Genomic DNA, 19,082 nt, shown 5'->3' with positions numbered 1-19,082 from the left:
TGGTTGTTGCTGTGTGCGTGTATAAATATGTTTACTCATAAGTATATAAATGTGTATATATATATATATATATATATATATATATATATATATATATATATATATATATATATATATATATATATATTATACATAAGTATGTATGTGTAAAAACATAAATAGCTAAATAGATGGATAGATATATAAGTAGACAGATAAATTTCAGTTTAGTACCATCATGACATCTACTTAAATTACCCAGTGAGTCTGCGAGGACTCCTAATAAAGCACTGCAATGCCAAGTGGGAAGTGCCATGAACTTCGGAAATATTCGCGTATTCCTGTCATCCTTTGGTCAGGTTGAAGTCCGAGGAGCCTCGGGCTGAGATGCTCTGTCTGTGTCGCCGCTGTTGGACTGGGGTCGTACGGACTGCCACCTTAACGTCTGTGTAAATATTTCACATTTCTTGAGCTCCTTACCTTGAGAATGGAAGGATCGATAACATAGCTGTAAAAACTCCTCTGTGACATTCTTTATATTCTTTTACTATACAAAAACAATCGTTATTCCCGCCACTCACCTTCAAAAAAAAAAAAAAAAAAAATTGTACAATGAATCTAAATCCTTTATTTTATATCACGTACCAGACATCAACATTATAAAGAAATGTATGTGTTTTATTAGGGTTGTCATTTTGTTAATAAAATCATTTTTGATTAAATTATAATCGCGAAAGAAACTGCATGTTGGTTGTGATGCTACTGATAATCAAGTGGGTAGAATTATTTTGAAAAGAGCTAAAGTGATACAGAGGTTGCTTTGAAAACCCCATGAATAAGTGAAGTAGAATACTTCAGACAAGCAAGCAAGGTAAGAAATATATACTTGCTCAGAAAGCTCCACTGCCCCCAACTAGCTCCCTCCCCCCCAAATAAATGTTGTTTATAAATATATATAATTATCTAGAGATCTCAACTTCCCAGGGGCTAAATAAATTAGAATGGTCTAAAGTGGTTATTCGAAGATCTTGTTTAGTGTAAGTTAGAACTGGGGGCGTAAGTCATTATTTATTTGTTATAGTGAAATGTCATATGTAAATTAATGGTCAGGATATAAGGCATTTTGCAGTCATCACTTACTCCTTGCGTACAGAATAACCCACATATATGGCGGCGGAAACTAGCTTTGAAAGTAAACAGCAAATTGCCATATTTTTACCTCGACGAAATACCGCGGCTTTGAAATTGTTTCCTTCCTGTTTAGAACATTTGTGGATGGCACTAACTTTGGGATTCCATAAAGCTTTTCGTTGAAATTGTTTCGCTTGTATTTTCTCTGTGCATGTCAAGCAAGGCCTGCTTGTCTTTTGCATATGTCACGGTAGACGAAGGGTCTTTTAAAGAAATCTGGATGTGATAAGAATATTTCAGGAGTGAATTTGAAGAAAGTCTGTTCCTTTAACAACAGGCGGAATTCCTGAAGCAACTTCTCGTGGGAAAGAGGCACTGAAAATGTGTTCTTTATGTTTGTACATATTTATACAAAATATTGAAATATCTTAGCCCAATTATATAATTATTTTATTAATTTATTTATATTTCAAGGAGTTATAGTAACTTTTACGTTACTTTTATTATAAAAAGTTTTACGTTGTTAATTGTCAGCCTTTAGGGGGTTCAAAAGAAACGCTACCCGGAGCACGCGCTGTGTTGATTACACAACCAATCAGTTTTGAAATTGTCATTTTATGTATACTGGAGCCACCAGGATGTAGTCCTTGAAACTAACTTCTCACTAGTGAATATGAACTAAGTAGGGTACTCACTTCTGTGGTTGGTTAGTCTTTTTTTAATTACCATTTAGCTCACGGCTTATATATATATATATATATATATATATATATATATATATATATATATATATATATATATATATGTATATATATATATATATATATATATATATATATATATATATATATATATCTATATATATATATATTGGTAACTATTTTTCCTTACTCATCTTTGGCCATCTGGTCATAAGAACTTTGGAATCTCTTCCCATTTCAATAGAAATAAAAAAAATTGACGTGGCCTTTGATATAAAGCTCCCTCGATGTATCTCAACGGACCCTATCTAATCTTTAAGCGTTATTTAACGTCTTATATGACTCATATTCCTGTTTTATGAGACAGTATTTCATATGTCCATTCCTTAGTTGTACTAATGGCTATCTCGAATTTATTATCTTTTCTCTTTCCTAATGTTTGTCATAATAACCACACTGTAATCCCTTCTTGTTCTATTCATTCACACGTAAATGATTTTACTTTTCTTAATTCCTACTCCCCTTCTTGCCAAGCTCACCTTGTTAGCCCTCTCTAATCTGGCTGCATATTTGGTAGTGTAATGTGAAACCCACAGTGTCAACGAATGGAAAAGATGATGCGTGGTTTGTGTCAGTGCTTCTTAGAATAACTTCACTTTTATGGCTTTATCTCGTAATTATTCTACTCTGCAATTGTGTTTTAAAGCTAAGAAATGAGCTCCTTCATTACGTAAATATTATTGGATAAGACGTAGTCTATTTTGGAATCACAATGTGGATTTGATTTCTCTGCCTCTGGAATGCAAGATGTGCTGTGGATAATCATTCTCAAATGTAGTAAAGCTCACTTATGCTTATACAGAAACACAGGGAAATTTGCTTTTTTGAGCATAACAAGAGAAATTATAATGCTTAGCTTCAATAAGACATAGAATTCATATCCTAGAATGAAAATACTTTTAAACGGGTGGCCCAAAGAAAATCACCTGTAAAAAAATCTTGATTGGGCTTCGTAAACATTGTGTTTTTCTTTTGTTTTATTTTGCAGAAAATGCCATTAATAAAAAGTGTATATATGTATATATATATATATATATATATATATATATATATATATATATATATATATATATATATATATATATATATATATATATATATATATATATATATATATATATATATATATATATATATATATATATATATATATATATATATATATATATATATATATATATATATATATATATATATATATATATATATATAATATATATATATATATATATATATATTATATATATATATATTATATATATATATATATATATATATATATATGTATATTATGTATATGTGTGTGTGTGTGTCAGGAACCGAAATCAGGGATTTCACGAAATCCCTAGGTAATATGTGAAATGACCAATTCGCTTAGGAACATTTGAACCTCGAGGGCTAGTATTAAACACGGTGGAACAGTGATTCATCTACACTGTTTCACCGTGTTTTGCACTAACCTCTGGGGAGTCAAATATATTTCGCTGTGCTCAGTACTAGCCCGTGGGGGATCAAATGTCCCTAAGTGCTTTGATCCCCCAGGGGCTAGTACTAAACACTGCGAAACACATTTGACCTCCAAGGGACTAGTACCAAGCGTCAAAACAGTGTGAATGAATCACTGTTTCACCGTGTTTAGTACTAGCCCTCTAGGATCAAATGTTTCCAAGCGAATTGGTTATTTCACATATGCCCTGGAGATTTCGTGAAATCCTTTAACGAATATACACGAGAAAATGTATGTTTTTTTATTTTGTATGAATGATATACAAATCCATATATTTTGACCGATTTTGACGAGATTTTAAATATAAGTCATTATCAAACCAGAAAGGTCATGGTGAAAACAATAAAAATTGGACCATTGGTTGGGTAAAGGTCGGGTGTGGGAAGGATGAAATGTAAATGTTGCTGAAAACTACATATTATTAGTATCTAATCTATAGTTTTTGAGGTCGCCGAGAAGAATGGGACACTCCCGATGCCCTTCAAGTTCAAGTTCAGCCCTGATAGGAAGGGGTGTGGGAAGGGGATGACGTGGAAAAAATAACAGAAAAACGACATATGTTAGTGTCTAATTCTTGGTTTTCAAGGTCACTAAAATAATTAGTGAACTCCGATGCCCTTCAAATCAAGTTCAGCCCTGATGGGAAGGGGTGTGGGAAGGGGATGACATGGAAAAATAACTGAAAATGACAGATGTTAGTGTCTAATCCTTGGTTTTCAAGGTCACTAAAATTATTAGTGATACTCCCGATGCCCTTCAAGTCAAGTTCAGTTTAAGTCCTACTTCAGCCCCAGTAGGAGTAGGATGAGAAAGGGGTGGGGAGCTGGGTGGGTGACATGGAAAGGTAATTGACAACAACAGATATTGTGTCTAACCCTTAATTTTCAAGGTTACTGAGATGAATAGTAACACTCCTGGAGCCCCTTAAGTTCAAGTTCAGCCCCAAGTAGGAATGGGTGATGAAAATGGGTCGGAAGGTGGTGACATGTAAAAATAACCAAAAAATCCAGATATTAGTGTCTAATCCATAGTTTTTCAGGTCACTGAGATGAATAGTGGCACTTTCAATGCCCTTTAAGTCTGAGTTCAGCTTGATAGGAAGGGGGCCGTAAGAAGGGATGGAAGGTGGTGACATTTAAAGACAATTGAAAACTATAGATATTAAAGTCGAATCCATAGTTTACGAGGACGTTGTGATAAATGGAGACACCCCCGATGCCCTTCAAGTCCAAGCTCAGCCCCGATAGGAATGTGGGGCGAGGAGTGGTGAAATTTAAAATGTCAAATATACTATGTAATGTAACTGAAGCAACTATCTTAACAAGAATGAGAGAGAAAGAGAGAGAAATTAAGTTTATTGGTTGTTATTCAAAGATTACCTGGGCAGTGTGGGTTGGTCAATCCTATTATATTATATATATATATATATAATATATAAATATAATATATAAAATATATATATATATATATATACAATACTTCAGGAGGGTCCATGGTACACATGTTGTTAAAACGGCCAAGTTTTATTAAAAAAAAAAAAAAAAAACGTTTCGCACTAGAGACTCAGTGCATCATCAGTCTGTGAAAAGTAAAAGACACAATACAATACATTATTAGCATAAAGGAATTCACAATGCAATTAAAATTTACAAGTTATAAAAACAAAAAAAATAAAAGCATAAAATCACTTAAAACACAAACAAAGAGACTAACCAAACACACCGTCCCTAAGCAGGAGAGAGGAGGAATGGCATACAATGGCGTCCAGGCCAGACGACAACTGTGCCAGATTTATATATATATATATATATATATATATATATATATATATATATATATAAATATATATATAATATATATTTCTATATATATATATATATATTTTATATATATATATATATATATATGTGTGTGTGTGTGGGTGTGTGTGTGTGTGTGTGTGTTTGTGTGTATGTATACATAAGTAGTTTATTATAACGTTGCACGACAAAACAAATCTGTGTATATCTGAATTGCTTTATTTTCATAAGCATTTCCACATTTTCAAGATTTTTCGAGGCTACATTTATCTTCTCTTTGTTAGTCTTTTTAGTTTTGATTTTCTTTTTCACACCAACTACAGTAACGCTGGAATCATACAGCTATAAAACAGCAACTAAATATCAGTACATTAGCATGAACACTTACTGTTCACAGACAAGAAAATATATTATTGCATTATAAATGAGGTCGATAATAGTTGAGAGTATCGTCATATATATATATATATATATAATATATATATATATATATATATATATATATTATATATATATATATATATATATATATATATATAGATATATAAATAGATAGAGAGAGAGAGATGAGAGGGAGAGAGGAGATGAGAGCATGAGAGAGAGAGAGAGAGAGAGCGCCCACATAATAAATTATGTTTGGGTGAAAACCTCAAATTGAAACATATTACCCTTCTGCTTACCCCCACACTTGTTGAATATGAAAGAGGAAAACCTTACTGAAAATATATCCACTCTTCTGGTCAGGCGGAAGGGAGCAACTTGCCCCTCTTCCTTGGGAGACCCAATCGGTCTGCTGGCGCTGTCTAGCCGCTTCTGCTGCTGCTGCTGGTGCCGCTGTCACAGCTTCTTCCTTCTTCAGCAGAATTGGAGGAGGAGGAGAAGGAGGAGGAAGAGGAGGAGGAGGAGGAGGAGGAGGACACGTTGCTGCGGGCAAAGTCCCGGCAAAAATATCAAAGGCAATTAATTGAACTCCGGAACAAAAAGCCGCCTATCAGTCTTGGCCGGGAAATTCCCTCGGAAAGTTTTTTGGCTTTTATTTTTTCAGTTTCGCTGGAAAGTGACGGTGGGCTACAGCGGGTAGCTTTTGTCGTCTCTAATGTAATTTGTTACTGACGCTCTCATGTTAAGCTTTTATATCTGCGCAGGGAAAAGTTGGGTACAGTGGAAAGGTTTTTTTCCAGGTTCTGCTTTTTTGTCTCTTTTCCTCCCCCGTTCCTTTTTTTTTTCCCACAGCTCCAAACTAAAATGAATGTAATGGGGGAATAAGGTTTTAACATTTGCCAGATCCTGCTGTAAGTGTTAACGCTGAGGAAGGAGACGGGGCGGAAATTGTATCTCCTTATGATATTTTCTTCTTTTTTGTCCATTTCTTTTCAGAGGGGAAATCGATGAAGGGACCATTTTAGATGTCAATTATGTGTCGTCGAGTCTCAATACTTGTCTTACCATTATCCGCAAAAGATAGCGGTTTTTGTAACAGAGAGAGTTAATATGATTTCTACTTTATTAGAAATATCCCCGGAAAAGGACAGTAAAGTACAAGGAAGAATCCATATGAAGAAAATAAGAAACAAGGAAAAGGCTACATTATGATAACACACACACATACACACACACACACACTTCTGTATTTACGTCTTGGGATTAATAACAAAGTTCTTTACACTTCCGCACACACACACACATGCACGCGATTGCATGAGCACATGTAAGCGCGCACATACACACTACCTCCACTAGCGTAATTCAGCAACATTTAGGTGGCCCAGTAGCCTAGAATAACATCACAGATACATCTATGAATTCACTGAATGTCATTGAAATGAGCACATGTTTAGTACCTCAAATGTCCATACAATCCATGCAGATAAGATTTGTGGGACCAATGAGTGTTATCCAGTAAGAATCACCTTTAGTACATTTGCTTTATGATAATACAAGTCTGAAAGGGGTGAGAAGAAAATATGCACCGAAGAAAATATGCATATAGTATACCAGATAATTCGATGAATATTAATGCAAAAGGAAAAGGACCAAACCTAAAGAACAATCAGACATAAAATTTTCCTTCAATTCCTAGAATGGATAAATGTTTCAACCTCAAAGGGTCCCTTGGCCAACCTATTACCTGTTTATTAATATTACTGTTACTACTGAATTTCTAACTATATAATGGCTCGCTCACACGTTTAAAGGTCGCGCGTGTCCTAACAGCCGAAAATTTGCTAATTACGTCATTACGGCGTACAATTAAATCACTATCAATCGCCATGAATCGTTACCGCATCGCCGAGTTTGGCGTCGTGAATCAAGTGGTAGCAGAGCTTTTCGAATTTTAAAACATACCTGGTGTGGTCGTTCCAACCGTCATTTGTCGTCATGTCATTGTGCATAGCGCAACTCTGACGCAAAGTCATTGCCACTGACGCAATGGTGTTCGTCATTTATCGTAATTACATTGCGCACATAGTAATTCGCAATTGTGACATGCACCATCCATCAAAACATACCCCATCACTTGGTGCACGTCACCAAACTTGGCGACGCAATAATGATTCATGTTGGTTTGGTCGTAACTACATCGTAATGACGTTCGTAATTAGGAACATTTTGGCAATTACTTATTATAAGTCCTTGAAACGCAAATGTGTGACCAAGTGGCTGACTATTTGTTTTGTTTATGGTCCCAGTAACACGAATGATGGCGATTATCGCCAAAACTAGCCATTACGACAATCACATTCTTCAGTCACAATGTGGGAGTGATCCTTAAAGTATTTACTGAACATGCTCTGCATTTCCACATAGAGGAATTGATGCTTAATTAAAGATATATTCATTGAAAGTGAAAAACTGATGGTCAATGTCAAATCAGAACGCTGCTTAATAGTATATGGTGTACCCGTCTTCTTCATGTGAGGCATTTCCAATTGCTATGACGTTTGTCACATTTAACTAATGTATACCTACTTATGTTTCACTTTTTAAACAATGAATATGCCATTTTATATATACCTATCTGGTCATCTCTTTACATATATAAATTGTTCAATCCCAGTTGCTGAATAGTTACGTAAATGAATGGTGAGCTAATATATGTATTTATGTATGAACTTGAATATATATAATATATATATAGTATATATATATATATATATATATATATATATATATATATGTATATAATATATATATACATATATATATATATATATATATATATATATATATATATATATATATATATATATATATGTATATATAAACTTTGACCAGACACTTCTTGTCCTTTCCCTGACTAAACAACCAATACAAATCATAACTTTCCTTAAATATTTGATAGTACAATATACAACAACTTTCTGAGCTCGTTTCATAAACGACCTCTTATAGCATACATCCTAAAAACATCCCAGCTTACCCCTGTATTCAGTCATAATGTTTCCCAAGGTCTATGAATTCCAAATGTTCCTTTTTCCTTTTAATCCCAAAGTGGTCACAAATGGAATACAGAGATGAAATTATTCGCAGATGGTTCCATGTTGATTCTTGATAGGCATGAGGTGTTGCAGAGACTGGGAAAGGAAATTGAATGTGTGTGTGTGTGTGTGTGTGTGTGTGTGTGTGTGTGTTGTGTGTGTGTGTGGGAGGAGAAAGCTAAATGCGAATTTCAGTAAGAGCAAGATGGAGGGTTATTGAAAGTCATGTGGATGAGGCCATGAACGGATGGTTGGATGTTTGGTAGAGGTTTATTCGTATTAGCATTTGAGATCAAATGTAACGGATGATACTAAGACTATAAGAGGTGAGTTACATGATATTTAAACTAAGAAGGATTGAACGATTATCTGGGCAACTTGCATGAGGAAATTGTGATAATTAGTGTCCGCATATCATGTGTGGGGTAAGCAGCATTTATGAATAATCTGGTTTATTTACTTTGATAATTCTGTGCCCCTAGATTGAGGATACAATATTAACATCCTATTTCTTTTGCAATAACTTAAGGGAACTATGATTGCTTAGAACCACATTTCAGCAAATTCACGCAGAATTTGCAGAGATTTATAGAGCTTTTACCCCTCTTATTTAAGGCAAACATGTACATAAACGTTTATTAGATGCCAGTGCTGACGATGTTATCTGTGTCGTAATTGATCGATTTAGACATTTATTTGATTATTTATACTTTTGCCACAATACTCATTTTCTTAAGAGCCGTGGCTCTAGAAATTGGCCCTCTGGTTCTCAGCAAAAATTCTGGGAAGAGGTTCCTAGTGTTCTTTCTTCTTCCATCTCCGCTGCGACCGTTGACCGTGTACATGATTTTCTTAGATGGTCAACAGAAAATGCCAAAAATAGCACGGCCTGGATCAAACTCAGAACTCTCATTTCTAGGCAGGTTGGTAGTATCAAGGTCTAATGGCCCCCGGGCCGGTATGTTGCATGACGATGAAAACTTATAAATATATCTTACATACATTATATGCATACAGACAGACAGACAGACAGACAACCATACATGCGGTGTATACTGGGAATATATATATATATAGTATATATATATAATATAGTATATATATATATATATATATATATATATATATATATATATATATATATATATTTATATATAATATATATATATATATTTATATAAATATATATATATATATATATATATATATATATATATATAATATATATATATATATATATATATATGCATACACACACACCACACATTTTATATATGTATATATATATAATATATATATACATATATATATATATATATATATATATATATATATATATATATATATACATTTATATATATATATAATATATATATATATATATATATATATATATATAAATATATATTATATCCAGTTGTAATTACACATAGGAAAATGAAAAAAGGTATATCTCAGAAAATGCCCAACAGTTTCGTCCTCCAACTGTGGACCTCTTCTTGGGAGCGTTTATTAAGGAAAGAGATAAAGTTTACAGTGCATGCGGCCAAGAAAAGGCCTAAAATAATGTTTTTAAACCATACAGTTACCAAAACCTAGCAGTTTGAGCTACAGAACTATTCAGCAGTAAAATAACAATAAAGAAAACAAGGAATAGCAGTTGAGCAAATGAAAAAATACCTGGTTTGTATAAATTAGATACCCTTTTATCCTTACATGTCATGAAACGTCAGTACAAATTTGGATAATGTATCCATTAACTATCATATAGTATAGGCTTGTTAATATGTACTGTATGTTATGCTGTTCAAATGGATGTATTACCTCGTTAGATATTTTGGTATTTTTCATTTGCTCAACTGCTATTCTTGTTTTTATTGTTATTTTTACTGCTGAATAGTTTTGTAGCTCAAAACTGCTAGTTTTTTTGGTAACTGTATGTTTTAAAACATTTTATTAGGCCTTTCTTGGCCGCATGCACTGTACAACTTTATCTCTTCCTTAATAACGCTCCAAGAAGAGGTCCATTGGAGGACGAAACTGTTTGGGCATTTTTCTGAGATATACCTTTTTTTTTTTTTCATTTTCCTGTGTGGAATACAACTGAATTACTATATCTTCGTGCCTAAAAGAAGATTACCAGTAATATATATATATATATATATATATATATATATATATATATTATATGATATATATCTATATATATATTATATATATATAGATACTATAAATATATATATGATATATATATATATATATATATATATATATATATATATATATATATACGCACACACACACACACACCCAATATATATATATATGTTTATAAACAGAATCACGAAAGTTAGGAACGTGATAAATCCATAAATAAAGATAAATGCCACGAAGAAAAATAAACGAGGAGTCTGCGAGATCTTTCGGCTGAAAAGCCCTTTACTGAAAGCAGCTACTGACAAAAGACGAGAAAAGACAATACAAGAAGGTTCGTAATAACTGACAGATAGGGATTATAAAAGGATTAGTGCCTAGAATCCGACACACCTGGAAGATAAGAAACCTTCCCAACAAGCATAAACAAAGGGGTGCAATTAAAGGTTTAAGCAATCATCTCAGATACAATCTCCAGACAATTTGAAAGGATTAATAGGTGACAGCTATACGGAACCTGGTAGACAAAACCATATTCACAAAAAATGACAGACATACATTACAATAAATTTTTTTTAATAACTCTAAGGCAAAACTGATTTTTATTTAAGTCAGTAATTATATATTTTGAGGTCATTCTTAAACATGTTACGATACAAGGTTCTAAATGAAAAAGGCCGACTAACATTGAAATTACATGAAAAGTAAGTTGTATTAAGCAGATTCTAAAGATTTCGTGATAAGACTCTCTTGACCGTGCAATTACTGACTGTCAATCCAATTTAATTCGGTGGTTGTTTTCACTTAAAATGAATAAATAATGCTTAGTTTTTGAATTTTTGCCCAGTTTTTACAGAGGTATTTTATGCTGCTTAGGGCCTTACTTCCTAAGCCCTTGCCCTCGACTGTCCGAGGTAGAATGTGGACAATCCATACATGGAAATTTTATATATTATGTTTTGCTTGCTTTTCTCGGGGCCATTTTTTATTAACATTCTTTTTAGTGTGTTATTATAGGAAGAACAAGGTTGACATTAAAAGATTTTAACAATGGTTTAAAAATGGTTTCAAAATCCGTTAAAATAAGGCAAACTGATAATGTTCTTAGAAATTTTTTCTTCTGTGTGTTGGTTTTTCAGTATAAAAATTTTTTGTTGGCTTTTATTATAACAAATGTCTAATATGTGGAAGGATAGCATAAATCTTTCCCTATTTTTCTTATGTAATTCAATTTCTTGATCCAAATATTGTGGACTGACAATTCGTAATGCTCGTAAAAACATAGAAAAAAGTTTATATGTTTTTATATTAAGATGGTGGCCTGAGAAGAAATGGAACATAAGTTAAGTTGTTAGTCGGTTTCCTATAAATACTGATTTACATTGAAATGGTTCTCATATGTATCAAAACATCTAAAAAAGGGAGGCAATTGTCTTTTTCTAATTCTAGAGTAAACTTAATCGATGGTACCTGGTTATTTAATTTAGAGAGTAAACATCAATTTACATCAAATACCAGACAGGAAGAACAGCTAACAATCATCAACGTTAAACGATACCACTTTACAGGAATATAACGTACTACTTACCTAATATCATTTATATTCCTGTAAAGTGGTATCGTTACGTTGATGATTGTTTAGCTGTTCTTCCTGTCGGTATTGGATGTAATGATTTACTCTAAATTAAATAACCAGGGTACCATCGATTAAAGTTTACTCTAGAATTAGAAAAAGACAATTGCCCCCTCCCTTTCTTTAGAGTTTTGATACATAGAGAAACCATTTCAATGTAAATTCAGTATTTATAGGAAAACCGACTAACAACTTACTTATGTTCAATTTCTTCTCAGGCCCACCATCTTAATATAAAAATAAAATCAATTTTTCCTCTATGTTTTTTACGAGCATTACGAATTGTCAGTCCACAATATTTGATCGAAAATTGAATACATAAGGAAGGTAAAAATAGGGAAAGATTTATGCTATCCTTCACATATGATTAGAACAATTTTTTGTTTATAAAAAATAAGCCCACAAAAAGTTTTATACTGAAAACACACCAGAAAGAAAGAAATTCTAAGAAAACATTCTCAGTTTGCCTTATTTTAACGGTTTGAAACCATTAAACCATTGTTTTAAAAGCTTTTTAATGTCAACCTTTGTTTCTTGTTTCTATAATAACACACTAAAAAGAATTTGGTTAATAAAAAATGGCCCAGAGAAAGCAACAACATATAATATAAAAATTCCATGTATGGATTGTCCCTCATTCTACCTCGGAACAGTCGAGCAAGGGCTTAGAAGTTAAGGCTAAGCCAGCATAAATACTCTGTAAAAACTGGGCAAAAATCTTAATGCATTATTTTTATTTCATTTAAGTGAAAACAACCACCGAATTAATTGGATTGACAGTTCAGTAATTGCACGGTCCCAAGAGATGTCTTATCACGAAATCTTTTAGAATCTGCTTTAATACAACTTACTTTTCATGTAATTTTCAATTTAAGTCGTGGCCTTTTTTCATTAGACCTTGTATCTGTAAATGTTTAAGAATGACCTCAAAATATATAATTACTGACTTAAATAAAAATCAGGTTTGCCTTAGAGTTATTAAAAAAAAATTTATTGTATGTATGTCTGTCATTTTTTTGTGAATATGGTTTTGTCTAACCATGTTTCCGTATAGCTGTCACCTATAATCTTTAATTGTCTGGAGATTGTATCTGAGATGATTGTCTTAAACCCTTTAATTGCACCCTTTGTTTATGCTTTTGTTTGGGAAGGTTTCTTATCTTCCAGGTGTGTCGGATTCTAGGCACAATCCTTTTATAATCCCTATCTGTCAGTTATACGAACCTTCTGTATTGTCTTTTCTCGTATTTTTTTTTGTCAGTAGCTGGCTTCAAGTAAAGGGCTTTTCAGCCGAAAGATCTCGCAGACTCCTTCGTTTATTTTTCCTCGTGGCATTTATCTTTATTTATATATATATATATATATTTATATATATATTATATATACGCACACAACAACACACACACACACACACACATATCTATATATATGATATTTATTTTATTATATATATATATATATATACATTATATATATACATACATACATAGAGCGATAGATGGGATAGTCAGATCGATAGATAGGTAGATAGATATGTACTAGTGAAGAGGTATAAAATTTTCGTGATGAGGAATTGAGGAGTTAAGTAAGGAACACACACACACACACACACACACACACACACACACATATATATATATATATATATATATATATATATATATATATATATATATATATATATATGTATGTATTATGTATATGTGTGTGTGTGTGTGCATGTCTCTGTTTGTAACTGTAACAAGGGATGATTTGGCCGAACAGAAATAAAAACTTTAGAATGAGGATTGGGAAGTTCAGTGAATAACATCAAGAAAAAGACCATTTGGGGTACATTTGTGTGTATGTAGGGAGATAGCTTCCAGGTGTACAGAAGGAATTTTGGGTATTACAGTGTAAGCAAGCTATTGGAAATCCAGAGAGGTTTTATATGTTAAAAAGCTATAAAGAGTAAAAGAGGTTCTTCGGTGAATTACGTGAAGAGAGAAAGGTTAATGGCCATTGCATCTTAAAAAAAATGGTATTGTAAAAATGACGCTTTAAGTGTATACGGTCATGGGTCGATGGGGTCAGTACTTTGGAGATATTTTGGATGTGAAGATAGTGAAAGATGGCACAAAAGATAGAGGGAGAAAAGGTTACTGTAAACTGAGAATGCTTATAGAAATAAGTGTTCTGGCCATACGGAGGATGATTAAAAGGTTTAAAGATGGAGAGGCAGCAGGCGTCGATGGGATTTCAAATGACACAACGCAGTGCGATGATGAAAGCTTGATTGAGTGGCTAACCAGGGTTTGTAAGGTAGGTCTGGATAATGACAAGATACCGAACGCTTGGGTGAGGAGTAATAATTGACACAGTTCTTCGGTGTCGATGTCCGCTTCTGACGGAAACTTATTTCTTTTAGACAGAGTGGTTCTCGTTGGTAGGTTTCTGTTGCCTAATTTATGCAGTTATAATTTGGAGTATCGACGGATGGTCTCTTGGTTTTAGTTATGCATATCATAACTTGTATTTTACCAGAGATCTTTCACATTTACAATTGATCCCTGATCCCATTTTCCTGCCGAGAAGAACCACATTCGCTGAACAGCAGCACCAATATGCAGTGAATGTGCCTCGCTGTCGAACTTCTCAGTTCCACAGGCACTTTATTTCGTTCACCGTTGGACTGTGGAACTTCCTCCCAAAGGATTTCGTGCGATTGGAACTTCGGAAATTCAAGCGAAGTTGCAATACAATAGTACCGTAATACAATTCAACTTGTATTTTAATATTTTACTGATAGTTTTACTTATTTCCTGATTTTTTAATTTATCTATTTTTCTAATAACTCATCTCCTCTTTCTGTATTTTCCCGTGACATTCTGTCTCTTCTTTCAAATAAACACTATAATCTTTAGAAGCTTGAATTTCAAGTCAATGGCCTTTTGGGCTTGTTCCGTATGAATAAGGGCCATCTTCTGAATAATTATGATAATATCTTTGTATAATAAAGAGAAGGTATATGTAGGACGAAAAAAATGATCAGAATAAAAACACTGTGGATATTTATATGATTTTCATTAAACAGATAAGATTTCTACGGATGATAGTAGTCATAAAACCCAAGAATGTTTCCAGGGATGATCAAACTCGAAATGCATTAAGTCAAGAAAAAAAAAATGTTAGGTTAAAGCGAAAGTGTTATAGCGATTGAATGATCGTTATAAACGCCGGGGTGGTAAGATGAAGCAGCTATTAGCGAAATTAGCTCTGGTTATCCATAACAGCGTAACGCTTCTGGTTAGCTCATTTCAATAGCAAATGGTTTAAAAATGTTAAAAACGAAAGAGCAACGACCATGAATTTGGGGGAATTACGATCAAATTATGCTTATAACGGTCTATATATGTCGTACTTCGACAATGGCCGAATGGATGGAGGGGAAATTTATGGAGTAATCTGGCAGCTCTCCACTTCCACAATGTTCAAGACGTATATCAATTTGAGAGGGGAATGGCCTTCAGCCTGCTCCCTGAATGGGCTTATATGATTCCTTATTTTTTTGCACCGATTCGTTATGAATGAGAAAGAAATAGTCATAGTGAATTTAAATGGACGGCGGAGATATTCTGTCAATAACATAGAGCCAGGGTTGTTTATGGGAGAAAATATCTCCGTTATCTGCACTGAGGGGTATTACAAGGACGTCAGTTTCATTCCAAACATTCCCATATTTTCATGGGGTCTCCTTTGAGCCTTGATCTCCCGTTCAACCATGTTATTAATTCCGGCTTATTTACCCGTGAACGGCTTGCCATTAGACATATTGAAGACTTATGATAATAATTTTACAAAATGACAAGAAAGGATGGTAATTTCGTGTGTTGCTATTTCTCTACGTCCAGGATCAGCTAGATGACAACTTTTCCATCAGATTGTCTATTAGCAACAAATTTTAGATAATTCATTTCCAATTTTGAAAAATACTTAAAATGAGTGCTTTAGGTGGCAGTACTATCATAAGGTTAATGATGATATAATTATATCATAATTATGATATGATTATGATATAATTAGCAAAACTGGCTTTATTGCGTGTTTTATAATTATCTTATGAAAGGAAGAAATGCATACTGTATCATATCTGTAATAAGTATATTATACAAATGAAAACATCATCTCTGTATAACTAAATTACGTTTACTTTTAAATAAAACATAAAAAGAAAATCCCATTCTGATAATGGAGTGGTACTACAACTTGGGTAAGTTAAATTCAACCGGTAGGCCATTTAATAAAAAATCAGTTAATTTGAAATTAGTAACGATATTTGAGAATCTAAATTCTTTTCGATTTTTTTTTTGTCGTAAGGTGAGTTCTGTCATGAGTGGTTTGTGAAATGGTTTTTTATGTAATGCTTAACGAGATTTTTAGTATAAAATGTATTGCTTCGGATTAAAGTAGAGACTAAATAATTGTGATAATAATGGAACGGCTTTGTGATATATTTATGATAAAAATCAAATGCATTATGTTCAGAAGACGATCAGTTTACAAACTCAATAAATATGAATACAGCATAAATTACTATATATCCGACCTCTTCATTCAACTGATTCTTCGCTTTTCATCACTCGAACCTATCGATTCTCTTAAATTGTTCATACAGTTATCATAGGAAATAATGTACCTACTAGATCTTCCAATATTTAGTTATAACACAAAGAATGGACAATTAATGAAAAAGAATATCCTATCTTCTTCATTGACTTCGGGAAAAACCACCTTTCAGCAAATCCCCGTGAAACGATGCAAAGATGATGCCACTTATCGGTGATCTGTGAAAGAAAACCCGTTTTTCAAGAAAAAGGTGTTAAGATATAAATAATTTTAAACGTAAGAATTGGCGCTGTCAAGTGGTGAGGTTGATATTGTTATTATATCTGTTTTGCTGTATTTAATTAGTTTACAGAGAGTTCTTTTTAATCATTGGAGGTATCTGTATTTAGCTATTGTATCTGTAACACTAGCAATTTAAAGGGGTATAGATAAGAATGTTTGTCACTGTACTTTTTCTTCATACTCATAGGAAATTTTTAGCAATAGCTTACCTGTAATTGCTCATACAGTTAAGAATAATTCATCACTCCGTGGGGATTTAATACGCACGCACGCACGCACACACACACACATACACACACACACACACACACACACACACACATATACATATATATATTATATAATTATAACTATATATATAATATATATATATATAATATATATATATTAATGTTAACGAAAAAAAAAATCAAATGAACTGTAACATGGATGTACGAGAGACATCTGTTATGCTTGTCAATGGAACTGAAGTAAAATTACTTATGAGAGAATAACAATTAAATTATGGAATGAAAGGAAAGAGTTTTCTTACAAACCCTATGTACGGACATTTGGATGGAATATTCAGTATGAAGTATGTTAATGTAACCAGTTATACGAGCATATAGGAATGTTAAAACAAATGCAATTTAGATGATAGCAAATATTGCTAGAAATTCCCATAGTTACATAAGAGTTAAAATAAAATCCCGTAATTCAATTTGTACTTTCACATACTATGAATACATGCATATCTGTCGACCCACACATACACATATAAATAAATATATATATATACATATATATATATATATATATATATATATATATATATATATATATATATATTATATATATGTGTGTGTGTGTGTGTGTGTGTGTGTGTGTGTGTGTGTTGGCAAATAGATATGCATGTATACATATGAGCATGTAAAAACTGAATCAGTAGAAAATTGTGTATGTGTATGTTTTTGAGAGAGAGAGAGAGAGAGAGAGAGAGAGAGAGAGAGAGAGAGAGAGAGAGAGAGAGAATTACCAAATCTTTGATATTTCAAGAATTTAGTAAGTAACTTACATCCGACATGACAAAAGAGTAAAATAAATTAACGAGAAGAAATCAGATCAATGTAACCCGGATGTACGAGAGAAAATAAAATTACTTATAACACAATAACAAGATTAAGGAATAAAAGGGAGTAAGTTTTCTTACATACCCTGTGCACATGTGGCGGGAATATGCAATATTAAATATGGTAATGTAAACAGTTATACTAGCATTTAGAGTGTTAGAACTAATGAAATTTTTCTGGTGGCGTATATTGCTAGGAATTTCTATCGTCAAATAAGTTAATTTACATTTACATAGACATATGGTAAGAAAACTCATTCCATTTATTCCTTAATCGTGTTGTTATTGCCTTTTAACTAATTTTGCAGTTTTATTACAGTGGAAATTTATGTCCTTCGTACATCCAAGTTAGTGATTTGATTCCTTTTTGTTTTGGTCTTGTCACATCGATGCACTGTCCTAGACTTAGAGGTAAGTTGGAACTGTATTTTTAATGTAATTTACCTACTAAAATCTTGAAATATCTTTTAAGCTTTGCTCTTTCTCCTCTCTCTCTTGTCTGTCAATGCTTTGCTCTCTCTCTCTCGTCGGTCTCTCTCATCTCTCTCTCTCTCTCTCTCTCCTCCTCCACTCTCTCTCTCTCTCTCTCTCTCTCTCTCTCTCTCTCTCTTCATTGCTATCTAAGATTTTCTTTCATTCCCTAA

At 32.8% G+C, this 19,082-nt stretch overlaps 1 protein-coding gene across 5 annotated transcripts in view; it reads left to right on the top strand.

The window, feature by feature from the left end:
* LOC135220669 (glutamate receptor 1-like) overlaps positions 1-19,082 on the top strand; it is a 713,951-nt gene that overhangs the window by 554,773 nt on the left and 140,096 nt on the right. The window lies entirely within an intron of this gene.

The sequence above is a fragment of the Macrobrachium nipponense genome, chromosome 2 (genome assembly GCF_015104395.2).
Source record: "Macrobrachium nipponense isolate FS-2020 chromosome 2, ASM1510439v2, whole genome shotgun sequence".
In the NCBI taxonomy this organism is placed as follows: Eukaryota; Metazoa; Arthropoda; class Malacostraca; order Decapoda; family Palaemonidae; genus Macrobrachium; species Macrobrachium nipponense.
The sequence above is the reverse complement of the archived record's forward strand: the minus strand, read 5'-3'. Positions and strand labels throughout refer to the sequence as shown.